Source organism: Indicator indicator, chromosome 2 (genome assembly GCF_027791375.1).
Source record: "Indicator indicator isolate 239-I01 chromosome 2, UM_Iind_1.1, whole genome shotgun sequence".
Taxonomy (NCBI): domain Eukaryota; kingdom Metazoa; phylum Chordata; class Aves; order Piciformes; family Indicatoridae; genus Indicator; species Indicator indicator.
Window position 1 is genome coordinate 51,073,078 of NC_072011.1, and position 14,792 is coordinate 51,087,869.

Sequence of the window (14,792 nt, forward strand, 5' to 3'; positions counted from 1 at the left end):
AAAGTCTTGTTTACTGTCTCAAGACAAATGCAGATTTGAACGTGTTACCAGGATATCATTGTCTTTCTAAATATGCAGCTGCATAGTTGATAAATGCATGATAAATGTACTACTATTCAGAAGCTTAATTATATCTGTGAATAGGAGTTTTTCAGCTCCTGATTTTCAGATAGGGCAGCAGTTCAGTGACACACCAAATTAGTTATTAATATCTGCTTTATCTTAAGTCATGAGGAATTAAAATCTGTTTTTTCGTTACCAAGGTTAAAAGCAACATGAGCCAGCAGTGTGCCCAAGTGGCCAAGACGACTAGTGGCATTCTGGCCTGTATCAGGAATAATGTGGCTAGCAGGAGCAGGGAAGTCATTCTGTCCCTGTGTTCAACACTGGTTAGGCCACACCTTGAGTACTGTGTCCAGTTCTGGGCCCCTCAATTCAAGAAAGATGTTGAATTGCTCGAAAGTGTCCAGAAGAAGGACAACAAAGCTGGTGAGCAGTCTGGAGCACAAGCCCTCACCAGGAGAGGCTGAGGGAGCTGGAGTTGTTTAGCCTGGAGGAGGCTCAAGGGAGACCTTATTGCTGTCTAGAACTACCTGAAGACTGGTTGTAACCAGGTGGGGGTTGGTTTCTTGTCCCAACAACCAGCAACCGAACAAGAGGACACAGTCTCAACCTGTGCAGGGGGAAGTTTAGGCTTGATCTCAGAAAGAAGTTCTTCACAGAAAGAATGATTGTCCATTGGAATGGGCTGCCCAAGGAGGTGGTGGGGTCAACGTCCCTGGAGGTGTTTAAGAAAAGACTGGATGAGGCACTTAGTGCCATGGTTTAGTTGATTAGATAGGGTTGGGTGATAGGTTGGACTTCTGATGATCTTGGAGGTCTTTTCTGACCTGGTTGATTCTGTGAATCGTGAAAACAATCAATACTGTTGGAAACTTGTGCTTTTAAAAAGTTGGTCAAGGCTGATATCTGCCATACAGCTTATCAGGTTAAGGGGTGAATTGTGTAGTGCAACTGGAAAAAGTTGTGCTGCTGCTGAAACTTGTGAATTAGTTCAATAGGAAAAATATCCTAGTGGAGGATCAAAGATGTGAAAACTACAGAAACAATAGATAGCATGTAACTAAATAGTTGATCAATTTTGATGTATCAGTAAATTACTTTTGCAATGTATTCCACAAAAATTAGGACAACTTTTAGCACAGATGCTGTTTGTAGGGAAATAAAAAAAGTCATGCTTCCATATTAATCTTTCCATACTAAGTTAGTGAGCATGGTAAGTGCCCTTCTTCAAAGATGTTGGGCACATTGATTGGATGTGTTTTGACATGCCGTGGGAACAGCATGGAATAAGAAACCAGTTATCTGAGGTCATAGACTGATATGAAATATACAGAAGCACAATGCCTCTTCTTCTCTGCCTTTCCACACAAAAAATCTGCACATTCCCAAGTATCTTACCCCAAAATAATTTAAGGGCAAGTGTCTTGGGGACAAATTGTGTTAAAACTTAATACAGGTTAGCTTCAGCAAGGGTAGAGGTTCTTCAGGAAGACTTTAAGAAGTAGTATTTGAAAAGTAGATTTCACAGGTAGGAGAATTTCATCCAGAATAAGAAAATGGGGTTGAAGAAACGCTGCCAGATGAACATAAAATAATACAATGATGGAAAAATATCTGGCTATTTGCAACTACCACACTAAATTGCACATTCCACCTTGTACTTAACACACTGATTCTTGACCAGACTGGAGTCTGGCTTAAGTCAACCCTTCATTTTCTTGCATGCTAATGGTTGGACTTGGAGGGCTGTATTTCGCATGTACAGACTCAAATACATGCTTTTATATGTTAAGTTTATCTCACATATTTTGGTGACATCAAGAAATCGCAGCTAGGTTATGATTTGAAAGAAATTGTCTGCAATTCTGTCTTTTGTATCTGCCTCATTATTGCAAAAATGTTGCTTGCCTTATATGACAAAAGTTGTCTCTGTGCAAGTTCTCAGTGGATTGCTCCAAATTATGGATTAGAATTTTGCTGTAGGCTAATGATGTTCTTGGCTATTGTGGTGGTAGGACCATGACAGGCCTTAAGATGTCTAGACAGGTCCCTTTCCCTCCCCTCCTTTCTGCCACCAAAACAGGGCAACGCGGGAAAAGGAACAAAGGGGACAGAATCCCTGCCTGTCTGGTAAACAAGATGCCCATCTGGGGTCAGAGCACATAAGCTCCCCCAGATACAAGGTCCTTGCTTCTCTGCCTTTTATGTTCATAGCCTGGCAGAAGGCTTTCCATTGGGCAGCTACATGTTAGCTTTAGTGCCCCATTGGACCAATTGACCTCTGGCATTTTGTGTATATACAAGTGGCTAGGTAGCCTAGCCTTGCCTTGCTCATGCTTGTTGAAGCCTTGCTCAAATGTGTTGAAGCCTTGCTTCAAGCCTTGCAGTCTCGAGCTGCCCTGCCTCGAGTGTCTGGTCCAGAGCCTGGGATAAAGCCACGAGCCATACACACGCAAGCTGGAGAAATCAGTGCCTAGACAGCCAGAGTGGCTGAGCCTGCTTCCCTTGTCCCCAGAACCGTGCCGTGCCTCAGTTTACCCAGGAACCACGCAAGCGCCCGTCGCCAAGAGCGCCCTTAACTGCCCACTGCCCGCTGTCCGCTGAAGCCAGACCAGCCTGGGACCGCGCGGCAAACCTTCCTTGCCGGCAATCTGCTGTGCTGCGCTTAGGAGAGCGCCCCAAAGCCAATGCAGCAGCAGCATCCCTTATATGGGTGAAAATAGCTGTGAGTAACTAATTCCCTGCCCTTTGGGTTTAGCGGTTCTTATCGAGCCTCCTCCCCGCTGTGACTGAGCACGAACTGCTCTCGGAGACCTTCTCTTTCCAAGTTGTTTCCTCCTAACTTGCATAGAATAGTTCATATTTGCCCTGACTGAGACTGCATAATCTTCTGTAAATATATCTTCCAACCGTACGAATAATCCTTGAAGAGTTTTGACATATTTCCTAATAAAGGCATATTGTCTTTATTACTACCCATTGCCATATCATTTTATTAATTATTGCTGTGAGGGTAATTAATAGATAAGCCTCCCCTCGACTGCAACAGCTATAACCATGCCACAGAAGACGAATCTGCAAATGAAAATACAATCTCATCTCCATCTGTTTCTTCCTTATCCTGATCATTTTTTTTGTGCCTTTGGTGATGTTCTTGAAACCTTCCCCCCTCCTCTGGAAACAGTTTCCTCTCAGAGAGGGCTGTACAGAACATTTTCCCTTTCTTGAAGAATCTTTTCTGGGAAAACACAAGTCTAATACTGATGCTATGTGTGAATGCAAGCGCAAGAGATCACTGTGACTATATGCAATAATTTTGGCATAATGAATAGCAAGCAAAAACTTACCATTTCTTATTTCTGGCTTAAACACTTGATAGCATTTACATCTAATTTCCTATTCTTAGTTTGTGGTGAGGGCTGAAATGGATTTTTAAACAAGGAAAATGGATTTTCTGGCCTATAGGGGGGAAAAAAGTAATTAAAGGCCTTTTTCACCTGTGTTTCTCTTAGTCTCAGTGCAGTTTATCACATGGTTCCCTTCTTTGGGTGTTTCTAATTTTTGTATTGGAATAAATCCTTTTGGGACTTATTAAATGTATCAACATGAGTAAGTTGCTGAAAGGCTTTATGTCATAAGATATCATTAAGGGGATTTAAATAACATCAGAAGTGGTGTTTCCATCAATGCTTGATTTGGGAATCTTGCCTTCTTAAATTCCCACATAGTCAATGTCTGGCACAAGTTAACAGACTCATAATTGTCCAACTGTAACTGTGCTACAGCCATGTGTATTCAGGATGCCTCTGGGCTGAGAAGAAGATGCCTTTAAAAGTTTAGGGGCTTGTACTCTAACAAACTCATGTGAAAGGCTTTTGTGTCCTGTTTGGACATTGTAGTGCTCTCTTGGTATGGTGTTTCTTGGTAAATTGAGTGATGGTATGAAATTTGAGATAGGAAGAAAATCTAAATTTCTCCTTCCTGTGAGTTCTCTGATTATAGCAGTAGCAGTAACAGCAAATGAGTATCATGCAACCTGTCATCTGGAGATAATTGCATGGGAAAAAGGAAGGATTATAAATAATGGGTCATAATCTCCATCCCATGGCAAGTATCCTCAGAAGTCAATTAAGCTGCAAATACTTGAAAACTATGCACAAAGGAAGGGGAACCAGGCAGTGTAAAGGAACTCCAAATTTCCATGGCAGTGTGAAGAAGGGGTGTAGTGCAAATTGCCTAAAGCCTGGTAGAAATTTGAATGGCATATCCAGATCTATGGCTCAGACCTGCTGCTCACCTTGTGGTGGAAGGAGTTGCAGTGATGACAGCAGCTCATTCCCAAAGCTGCAGAAGGATCTTAACCGGGGTTCTGTGCCTGAGGAGTGGACACTGTCTGTGATGCTGAGCCAAGCCTATTTGTGCAGTCAGCCTCAAGATGTTTAGGTAATTTGTTTCATATCTATCCAACGTTCTAGACAGTTGTTTTTGAAAGCTATATGCCATGCCTCTAATGGGACTTAGTCAGCAGCTGGAAACTAGGAGACAAGAAAGCAAAGGACAGGCTTCTCTGTCTTTTCCTCTTCTCTGGGGATTAGAAGAGTCACTTCTGGTATATTTCCAGCCTTTGATATTTTCAAAGAAAAAGTTGTTCTCTGTGTTTTAGACAGTGTCTCAAGTAAAACAAAATTTCTTAATGATCTAGCTTCTCACAGATTTTAAAGTGTTAATGCTGCAGCCTTTCTACTGAAGAGGCACCTTCTCTCCATCCTGTACTTTTAGAGATGATCACTTAACTATGAACTAAGATTACTTAAGAAGATAGCTGGATTAAATAATTACATGCACAGTTTTGAAATGGCCTAGTCCTCATAAGTAATGAGAAAATTGCATTGAAATCTAAAGGGGAGAAGAAATCAATATTGCCAATGTGTGCAGAAGTCCGTATACATCAATGCCCATGAGCTTTGTTAAGCTTTCTTTTGCAAACTGTAACACTATGAAGTCATAAGATCTGGTTGATGTGTCCTGTATGGAGGACTGAATCAGATCCCAAGTCAGTACTAAAAATGACAGGCCTAAGAACCATTTTGTCATGGAAAGCTTGAATTTGCATATATTTGTGGATGATGTGCTTTAAAAACCTTAAAGAATATTAGTTTCATTATTGTGATTTTTTTTTTTTATGTGGTCATTGAAGACAGTGTCAGAAAACAAAGGGCTCTTTTTTCCTTCTGTTGGTACATAAGGACTAGGGTTAAATGTAAGGTAGGTCTTGCTGTGCATGTCCATGCCACCTCTGATCTGTGTGGCACTCCTAAGCAGTATGCTCCTCTGAGAAATGAACAGTTACAAATCAGACTTCAGCAAGGCCTTTGACACTGTCCCCCACAGCAAACTCCTGGCCAAGCTGTCAGCCTGTGGCTTGGACAGCAGCACTCTGTGCTGGGTTAGGAACTGGCTGGAGGGCCAAGCCCAGAGAGTGGTGGTGAATGGTGCCACATCCAGCTGGCAGCCTGTCACTAGTGGTGTCCCCCAGGGATCAGTGCTGGGCCCCATCCTGTTCAATATCTTTATTGATGATCTGGATGAGGGGATTGAGTCCATCATCAGTAAATTTGCAGATGACACCAAGCTGGGAGCAGGTGTTGATCTGTTAGAAGGTAGAAGGGCTCTGCAGAGGGACCTTGACAGGCTGGACAGATGGGCAGAGTCCAACATGATGGCATTCAACAAGTCCAAGTGCCGGGTGCTGCACTTTGGCCACAACAACCCCATGCAGAGCTACAGGCTGGGGTCAGAGTGGCTGGAGAGCAGCCAGGTGGAAAGGGACCTGGGGGTACTGGTTGACAGGCGCCTGAACATGAGCCAGCAGTGTGCCCAGGTGGCCAAGAGAGCCAATGGCATCCTGGCCTGCATCAGGCATAGTTTGGCCAGCAGGAGCAGGGAGGTCATTGTACCCCTGTACACAGCACTGGTTAGGCCACACCTTGAGTACTGTGTCCAGTTCTGGGCCCCTCAGTTTAGGAAAGATGTTGAATTGCTGGAGCATGTCCAGAGAAGGGCAACGAGGCTGGTGAGAGGCCTTGAGCACAAGCCCTATGAGGAGAGGCTGAGGGAGCTGGGACTGTTTAGCCTGGAGAAGAGAAGGCTCAGGGGAGACCTCATTGCTGTCTACAACTACCTGAAGGGAGGCTGTAGCCAGGAGGGGTTTGGTCTCTTCTCCCAGGCAACCAGCACCAGAACAAGAGGACACAGTCTCAAGCTGCGCCAGGGGAGGTTTAGGCTGGAGGTGAGGAGAAAGTTCTTCACAGAGAGAGTGGTTGGCCATTAGAATGTGCTGCCCAGGGAGGTGGTGGAGTCACCATCCCTGGAGGTGTTCAAGAGGGGATTGGACATGGCACTTGGTGCCATGGTTTAGATAGGCATGAGGTGTAGGGTGACAGGTTGGACTCGATGATCCTTGAGGTCTCTTCCAACCTTCTTGATTCTTGATTCTTGATTCTTGAAGTAACAGCTGGAGTAACAGTGGTCTTCTGAAGAGAGCCTCCTTAGAAAGGCTGTGGAGTTGTGCAGATCATTTAAATGTGACCCTAGCTTGCTAATATCAGAATACTTAAGCTGCTCACCCCAAAGTTGGGCCTTTACTTGCAGAATTAGTGTTCATTTTTCAGTAGTGGGTTAACTCATTTTTATGTTGAAAGGTAACACTTTTCCTGATTTACTTTTTGTATTTTTCATTAACTGTTGTAGTGCTTAAAGCTGAGCATTCATCTGTAACACATTATTTTAGCCATCATGTCACCTGAATATGTGAAAAATGCTTTAGTCTTGGACTGGTTAGTCATTCTCTCAGAGACAAAAGATTTAACTGCTTTTGACGTCAGCCAAATTAGTGCATGCTACAGTTCTTAGCTACTGTACAGCTCAATTTGCTGGTTATATTAAAGCTTTAAAGGCTCCTTAAATATTTTCAGTAGAGAAAAAAATAATGTATTATTTATCTCTTTGGAGTGTGAAAACATGCAATAATGAAGCACTCTAATCCTTTTTTGGGCCTAAATTGCGTAACTGGAAATTTATTTGCATAGTGACTGCTTTGTTACTGTAATATGAAAATGCTGGGCTTTTTGAACAGGCAAGCTGAGCCCACCTACTGCTGATCACCCGTGAAGCCCATTCACCATAGTATTTGACATGAGCTCTGCATAGGTGCAAACTATTACTGCTGCTCACATGGGGCAAACAGCACTCTGCTTGCTCACAACCACTGTAGAAAATGAGTTATAGCTATTAATAGCCTCCATTGCTCTGTTTGCAGTAAGGACAGGGATCTCATAGTAATTGGGCAATCACACTGCATTGCAAGAGTGTTGAGGAAAACTGAAGAATTTACCCTATGGGAGTTTGCCACTAATGGGTGTTAGGTTTCATCCACTCTTCATAAGCTACCACAGGCTTTTGAAGAATCAAAAAAAGGTATAAAATTAAAGTAATATTTCTTCTGAAGGGTTAGAGGAGAGATCAACATCATACAAATGAGATCTGCTCTTTTTAAGAAAGTGTCTGCTGAACTGTATTGCCAAGATCCAATGTGATGGATGTGTGAGCTCCAAAACTAATTTCTTGTCTTCAAGCCTCCTAAGTGGGCAGACTTTAGCCTTACATTAGCACTAGCAGTGACTGATGCCTGCTCAAAGTTCTGCTTGTTTCTGTGCCCAGGAGATTGCAGGGGTGAGGGGAAGTCACTGTCTAGAATAATTAAAGCTTTCCTCAGGCTCTCTGGTACAGCAGAAGTTTTGTGTTTAAACTGAAATGCAACAACAAAACAGATCATGGAATCCAGTTTGTAGGTTGGAGGCCACTAGCAGTTTGTCTTTTTATGTGGTCCACAAAAGAATTTTATCCTTGCAGCTGTCTTATTGTAAGTTATTTTTGCTATGTCGGTCTCCAGCCTGAACTCCCAGCTAATAACTGTAAGTAAGCAGATGAAGTCTTGGGACTTACTAATATTTTCTACTCAGAGTTGAATGTGTGTCTAACAAAATTTATACTGAAGATGGACCGTGTCCTGCATTATACATACTGTGTAGAGTCAGCCCAAGTATTTCCATTCTGTGGAAATCCATGAGGGTTTTGATAATGATTTTGACTGGGTCAGGATTTTGTTGTGCATTCCCACCTTCCTCATAGGTACAAGAAGCCCTAGCTTCCACCTGTGGTGCTATGAAGGACATATTTTGCAAGTAAAATGCTTAGAGTTTGCTTTGTTCAATCTTAAAATAATGACGTAGCTAAAAATAACTCTGAAGTAAGGTGAAAGGTTTTGTATTGGCTACATTGCTGCAGAATAGCTCTACAGCACTGAGCAGGAACCCCAGATGGAGGCTTCTGGCAGGGGCTGAACATAGTGGCAGCTTTGGTTATTCTAATAATGGAGAAAAACAACAGGCAACTTAGTACTGCTGAATCACTCCAGGAAGAAACGGGAAAGAATTTTTAAGTGTTTTATCTAAGCATGAAGTGTAAAAATTCCACTATGTCCTTAGGCAAGTGTCAGAGAATATGATAAGGGTATCTTCATGTATGTACAAGTCCTGCTTATTATTGTAACAAGAAATTGCTTGTCAAAGACATGATATAAAAGCATTTGACAGTCTTCATATTTGTTCTTTCAAATAAAATTGATTTTTCTTTTTTACTCTTAGATGCATTTTTGTGTTGCAGTGGAAGAAAGCTGCTACTACTAGTCTGCTGCATTGCAGATGGTTAAAACAAAATCAGTGATGCAAACAAACCCCAATCCATTGTAGCTAGAGATTTAGACTTAAGCAGGCTCTTAAGATCTTGATGTTTAAAAGAAGCTTAAAAAATGGAATTAACTTCAACAGGAATTTTCTTACTTGGTTGAGTTAGGGTTTGCTTCATTGTGAGTTGCATGGTAAGAACAGAAATGTTTTGGTTTTGCATAGGAAGTGATAGGATTTGTTATTGTTTATCTTGGAGGAATGCCAAGAGTTCCATTGGTACTGATTCAAATACCATGTCAGTGGGCAGACTGTAAAGTCTTTGTGGGTGGAATTCACCAATTGTCTTGTACTAGTTGAAAAGCTGAGGTGAAAAATGAGAGCTGTAAGAACATACTTGTATGTGGCCAAAGTGTCCCCACAAAATGTGACTTTCAGGGCTCAGTGTCCAAAGGTGTATTCTATAGTTGGCTAATAGATAAATCCAAATGGATTGTTGGATTGGATCTTATTTTTCATCATGTATCTTCCCACATTAATTTTAAAAAGTAATAACACCAACCAGCCTGGGCTTCTGAGATTAGTATTTTCAGTTTGCTATTTTTATTTCTATTTAAAAATAATCTCCTGTGTGAATTTAATTGTTTTTCTATTGAAGTTGTGCATCTGCTTTCTAAATAGTGCATCCTAGTGTCATAGATAGAGTTGAATATGCTGCTGATACTCAATATCACACTGCTGTCATGCCCACTTCAAAATGAAAGTGCTGGCTGAAGCAAAGTGTCATGGGGCTTGAAGTTCAGGTTGTGACATGAGAGGCTTCCTGTTCTGGTTGCTGCTGGTGGTGGTGGTGTTTTTTTCTGCTTGGTGGGCTGTGGGTCTGGGTTGGGGGAGGCCACTGGCTTCTGCTGCTGCTTTTTGCTGAGCTTTTCTGCGAATAGGCTGAGGTAATTGTGCATCTTATTAAACTGTCTTTGTCTCAGTCTAGGGTATTTTTTTGTGTTATTTTCTCTCCTGTCTGCCTGTAGAGGGGGGAGCTTCCAACGAGAGCAGGATGTGTTAACCCAGTCTACCTAGCACGGTGGTATTTGTATTATTTAAGAAGAATTGTACTGATTGTCACTAAAGAGACAAGCTTAACTATGAAGTTTGTAGGTTTCAAGTAAACTTGCAGAAAACGGTCTGAATCTCTGCAAGCTATGGAGAAGAAACAGTGTCTTTTAAAAAGAGGGATCTTTATTTAATAATGATAGTGTCTTGGTTTAAGAGCAAACAGAGAGATACTTTACCACCCCACCCCCCCCCCCCCAAGGAGTAAAATAAAAACACTCCTCACAGAACTGGAAATTTAAACGGAAATGCTATTTTCACAACTATATACAGAAAATAAGAAATACAAATTCATATTCAGCCTTGGGCCGGTTCTCTAACTTGGGCTTACAACAACCTCATTAGGCCAAAACCTTCCAAAAAACCCTCCCTCACAACCAGTCCAAAAAAAAAAATACGCCTCAATGCCCCCCCACTCCCTCCCAGGCTTCCCTTCCCTGCCATGCCTAGGTCTGAATTGCACAGAAGAAAATAGCTCTGCCAAGGCTGAGCCAGGCCACAAACCTCCCTCAAAAGAGGTAAAGTCCATGAGGGAGCAGAGAGAGGGAGAAAACGGTGGAGTTGGTGGTACAGACAGTTTATATAGAAGATGCAGTACTTATGAGATGAAATAAGAAAAGATTACAATTTCTTGTGTCTACCCCTTGTCTGCTCTGGTACTCCTGGAGGACCTTTTTTTTCTCAATGGTTCTTAAACCCATAACAGATGATCATGATGAATCAATTGGTAGTAGTGACTACTTGAAAAATACTCAGTTCTACTTGGTAGGTATACACCTTCTAGGGGACTTGCTGTAGCAAAGTTTTATACTTCATTGAGACACTAAATAATACAAGTTACAAACCTGCCTATAGATTTTGCTGTCTGTTTTCCCTGTAGTGATCTTACTCTTCAGACAGGCCTGTAAAACATGTCTTGACTTATGTTGCACACATGTAATTTGGAAGCTTTCATCTTTGAGGAATTGCCAGTTTGGGGAAGTTGCCACAAGCAGCATTGGGGAAGAAGGATGGAGCAGCAACAGGAAGGATCCGGGAAAATAGTTTAGAACTTGCTAAATGATGGGACATATGCCAGGGGGAATTTTCCCTTTTACAGGCTTTTGGGCATTGCTTCTGTAAGGCATTGCTTGAGAAAGGGATAGTGAAGCAACTTGAGAGCATGGTGTCAGTGAAAGCAGCTGTTGTTCAATGACCTCTGAGTCTCCACTGCGAATATTCTGATGTAGAAGATGTCTCATAATCAGCATCTCCCAGCAAAATGCCATACTTATTTGCAAATACTGCTAATGGAAGTGCTGGTCTTGCAAGGACTCTTCAATGGTTAAATAGGATGGGCTATTTTTTGGGTGAGTGACCTAGGCTTCCTAATGTCAAGTTTAGCCTCACCTGTAGCTCCACTGGGAGCCATGAACTCAGGGCACATGGCCAGGGAAGCATGAACCAACTCCTAAGAGAAGGTCCTGACCGGTTTTTGGTCCTGAGTGATACCAGTATGCACCAGCCTGCAATAGGCAGGTATGGTTGAAGAACCATGCACTGCGGCACTCTTAAGCAGCAAGTGGTAGACACAGAATTGCACAATAAGGACCAGCTTGAAGGATATTGGACAGATGGAAATCTCACGAGTGAGTCCAAAGTACCAGTGGACACAAGGGGGGGAAACAGGTGACTGGCTTCTATGATACCTTTATTGCAGCATGAACAGAAACTTGTCAGAATTTTGCTCCTTTAGCTATCAGGTCTGTATATATGCCTTTCTGCATCAAGGGGGCAAAAAGAAGGAGTTTGTGTTATTTTTTTTTTCTCCTGGGTGTCATCAAGACTACAATTTCAGTGCATGTGCAGTTGCTACGGGCTGTGATTCATACCAGCATGTTTCTGCCTTTTCATGTATTTTTCTGTATAAGAGGATTCTTTCCTTTTTTTTTTTTTTTCCCCTCCCATCAGCTTTGTGCTGAATGCAAATTGGGAGGCAGCTTGTTGCATTATGCATTCAGCTTTCAAAGCAGAAACTACACGTCTGAAATAATTTCAAAAATGTACTTTGAAGAGAGATGTATGCTTGCAGGCAGAGGTTTCAAAGATTATGTATGTGTATTGTTGGTCACCAATTTCTAGTTGATGTACTGGGAAAAGATGGATTAGGAAGGATTATATATATTGTCTTTTGTTAAAATGTATCAGAAACCAGCACTTCCATGCTTAAAAACATTGAAGTTGCATACAGAACTGTGATTCAAAACTGCCCTTCAGAGGAGTAGAATTGGAGACGTTTTTTATGAAGAAAACAGCTATCAAATTCTCTACAATGAGTAACATGATTATGAAATAAAGGTTAAATAAATCTATCCTTTATTGTTCTATTGACTAGTCAAGATTTTGCTCTGTTCAAAGACTAACATTACTCTTCTGTTAAACTAGACTTAGCCTATTATTTATCAACAAAACTAAAATCATACTGTATTGCAGTACAGAGAATTTGCCTGTCAATTTTTTCTTGTATTGCTGTGGATATCCTTTTTCTTGCTATTTTAAATTTTAATTGAAACCTTTATTTCAGAAAACTGTGCTTGTTACAGGATTTCAAAAAAATGTTTTCTGAAACTTTTATGTAACTGAGGCACCCTAAATTGTAAGGTCTGCTAGATAAATCCAGTGCTTTGTAGAGAAGGTGAGGATTGGACAGGCTGTATGAAGTTGATTATAAGTCATATTGCAATATCAAATACATATTGGTGTAGCTTCTAGGCAGTAGTATATGCACATGTCCATGTACTGAGGTGTAATTCCAAATTGTGGAGGGCACCCTGTCATGCCTGATAGGTAGATTCCTGTGATGTTGAAAGGGTCACTATGAAATTCTTAATACAAATGCAATGTGATTGCTTGTTCACTTCTTTCGTGTGATGAATTTGCTTATTCCCTCCAAACTACAATCTGAACGCTGCTCTACAAAACTCTTTACTCCTTGTTAGCTTTTCTATCTGAGAACAGAGGGATTAATTACATCTATCAGATGGTTTCCATTGTTACTTCATTGTATTTTCACTTCACTTGTAGACTTAAATGCTGTATGTAGTTAAGTATGGACAAGTGTCTGTGGTAGTGTTTTGTCAAACCCAGTCTGCCATAATCCTAGCTTTTCAGTACTTTGGCCTTGCATAAAGTCTGTTTGTTATCCTAGGTGCTTAACAGTGTGTATCCAATATCCTAGTGCTTAAAAGTGTGTGTATCCAATATCCCGAGCCTTTAGAAATGCAATTATTTCTCCCATTTATAGTTTGAAATTTGCCATGTTCTTGTTCTTGCTTTTGGAACTAGTCAGTTACACTTTCCTGAGGTGTCTTTAAGATCTAGGTAAACAGTTTAATGCTACTGTATGTTCTTGTAATTCTGTTGGTCAGTGTGGTTACATCTTTAAATAACTGATTCCAGTGTTGATAATTCAGGATCTCAGTTAATCACTTGAAATGTATCAATATAGCATCAAACTCAGGAATAATGGCACCTGTCTATCTACGATGAGTTAAACTAAGGAGGCTCTGATCTTTTTTCCTCCTTGTCATTTATTCTAGTAAACTGGTTCTATGCATGTTCATTTTTTAATACCTATTTAATGTTTTGTGGAAATATGTCAGTAACTAAATCCCATATGAAATAAAGTTATACATCTCTTTTTAGTAGCAAGTGCATTTTTTTTTTAAAAAAAAGTAAAAAACCAAGAGAAACGATGGCGTGAAAGTCCACAGCAAACTGTCTCATTTTCCCTCCCTGTCTGAATCCGTTCTGCCTCTGTTTTGTTTCCCCAGCCTACTTCAGCTCTGATCATCTCAAGTTAGCAGGATCATTCAGGTTCCATACTTACTGTAAAGCAAGTCCTTTGGCTTTTGGTTTGGTGTCAAAAGTGGTAACGTTGTTATGCTCCACATCTCTGTTCACAAGAAGTTCAGTTGTGTCCTTTCAGAGATAAAAAATTTAGTCATTGCTGTGAGAGAAGAGCTAAGAAAACTTTAGGATGAGCTTGACTAAAGATGTGTAAGATGCCTATTAACATCTGACTGTTGCCTGGAACTGTGTGTACTGAAATGCTCAGTCCTAGGAGGGAGAGGTTTTCAGAGCTCTAAATACGGACTGTGGGCAGCTCTGATACAGAGGACTGTCTGTACAATACAGAATATTTTACTGAAGAGGAGCCAAATTTACAGTCTGTGTCCAGGCAGGAGGAATGCAGAAAGACAACTGGGCACACTGCATGCATTATAATTACATGGTAATATAACAGTAATGTAGAATGGTGAACGATTTTAGGAAAGAAATGTGAAAAATAGAGGTTTAGTGATGACCATGTGCGTGTTCCTGGCAGAATATTTTTTCTGTTGCAAGGGAGATTTAAAGTGAGAAATTCAGTCCCCTATTCACTAGCCTGCTGAACCACTGGACTTACCCTCCTGGAATTTCTACAGCTCATTATCTGTCTGCTATTATCAGGATGCCATTAACTAAGTGTCAAGGTTTTGCTAGTACACTGTTCACGAACTTGATTCTCCTAAGCTGGATGGGGAAAACAGGAAAGGGAAAGAAATACTGGCACTAATTGTTAACGTATAATGTTTGTGTTGTTTTCAGGCATGGTCCTTGTAATTTAGTGTGACCTGACTTGTATTTACTGTCAAAAGTCCTCAGAGTTATTTTCCTCACCAGATCTGGGTGGAATACACTTGCAAGGCCCACTTCTTGTTATATTCAGTGTATCTGAAGGAGACTGTATCACAGAGAAAATTCACAGCAATCACATTTTAGGGCAGAGCACAAAAGGATAAAGAAGATTCCACGGTAGTTTTGCAGAGAGGCTTTACCTGCATGCGACAGGAA

General features: G+C 41.2%; 1 protein-coding gene across 1 annotated transcript in view; it reads left to right on the forward strand.

The window, feature by feature from the left end:
- The window catches only part of HHAT (hedgehog acyltransferase), a 177,545-nt gene that overhangs the window by 26,820 nt on the left and 135,933 nt on the right, over positions 1-14,792 (forward strand). The window lies entirely within an intron of this gene.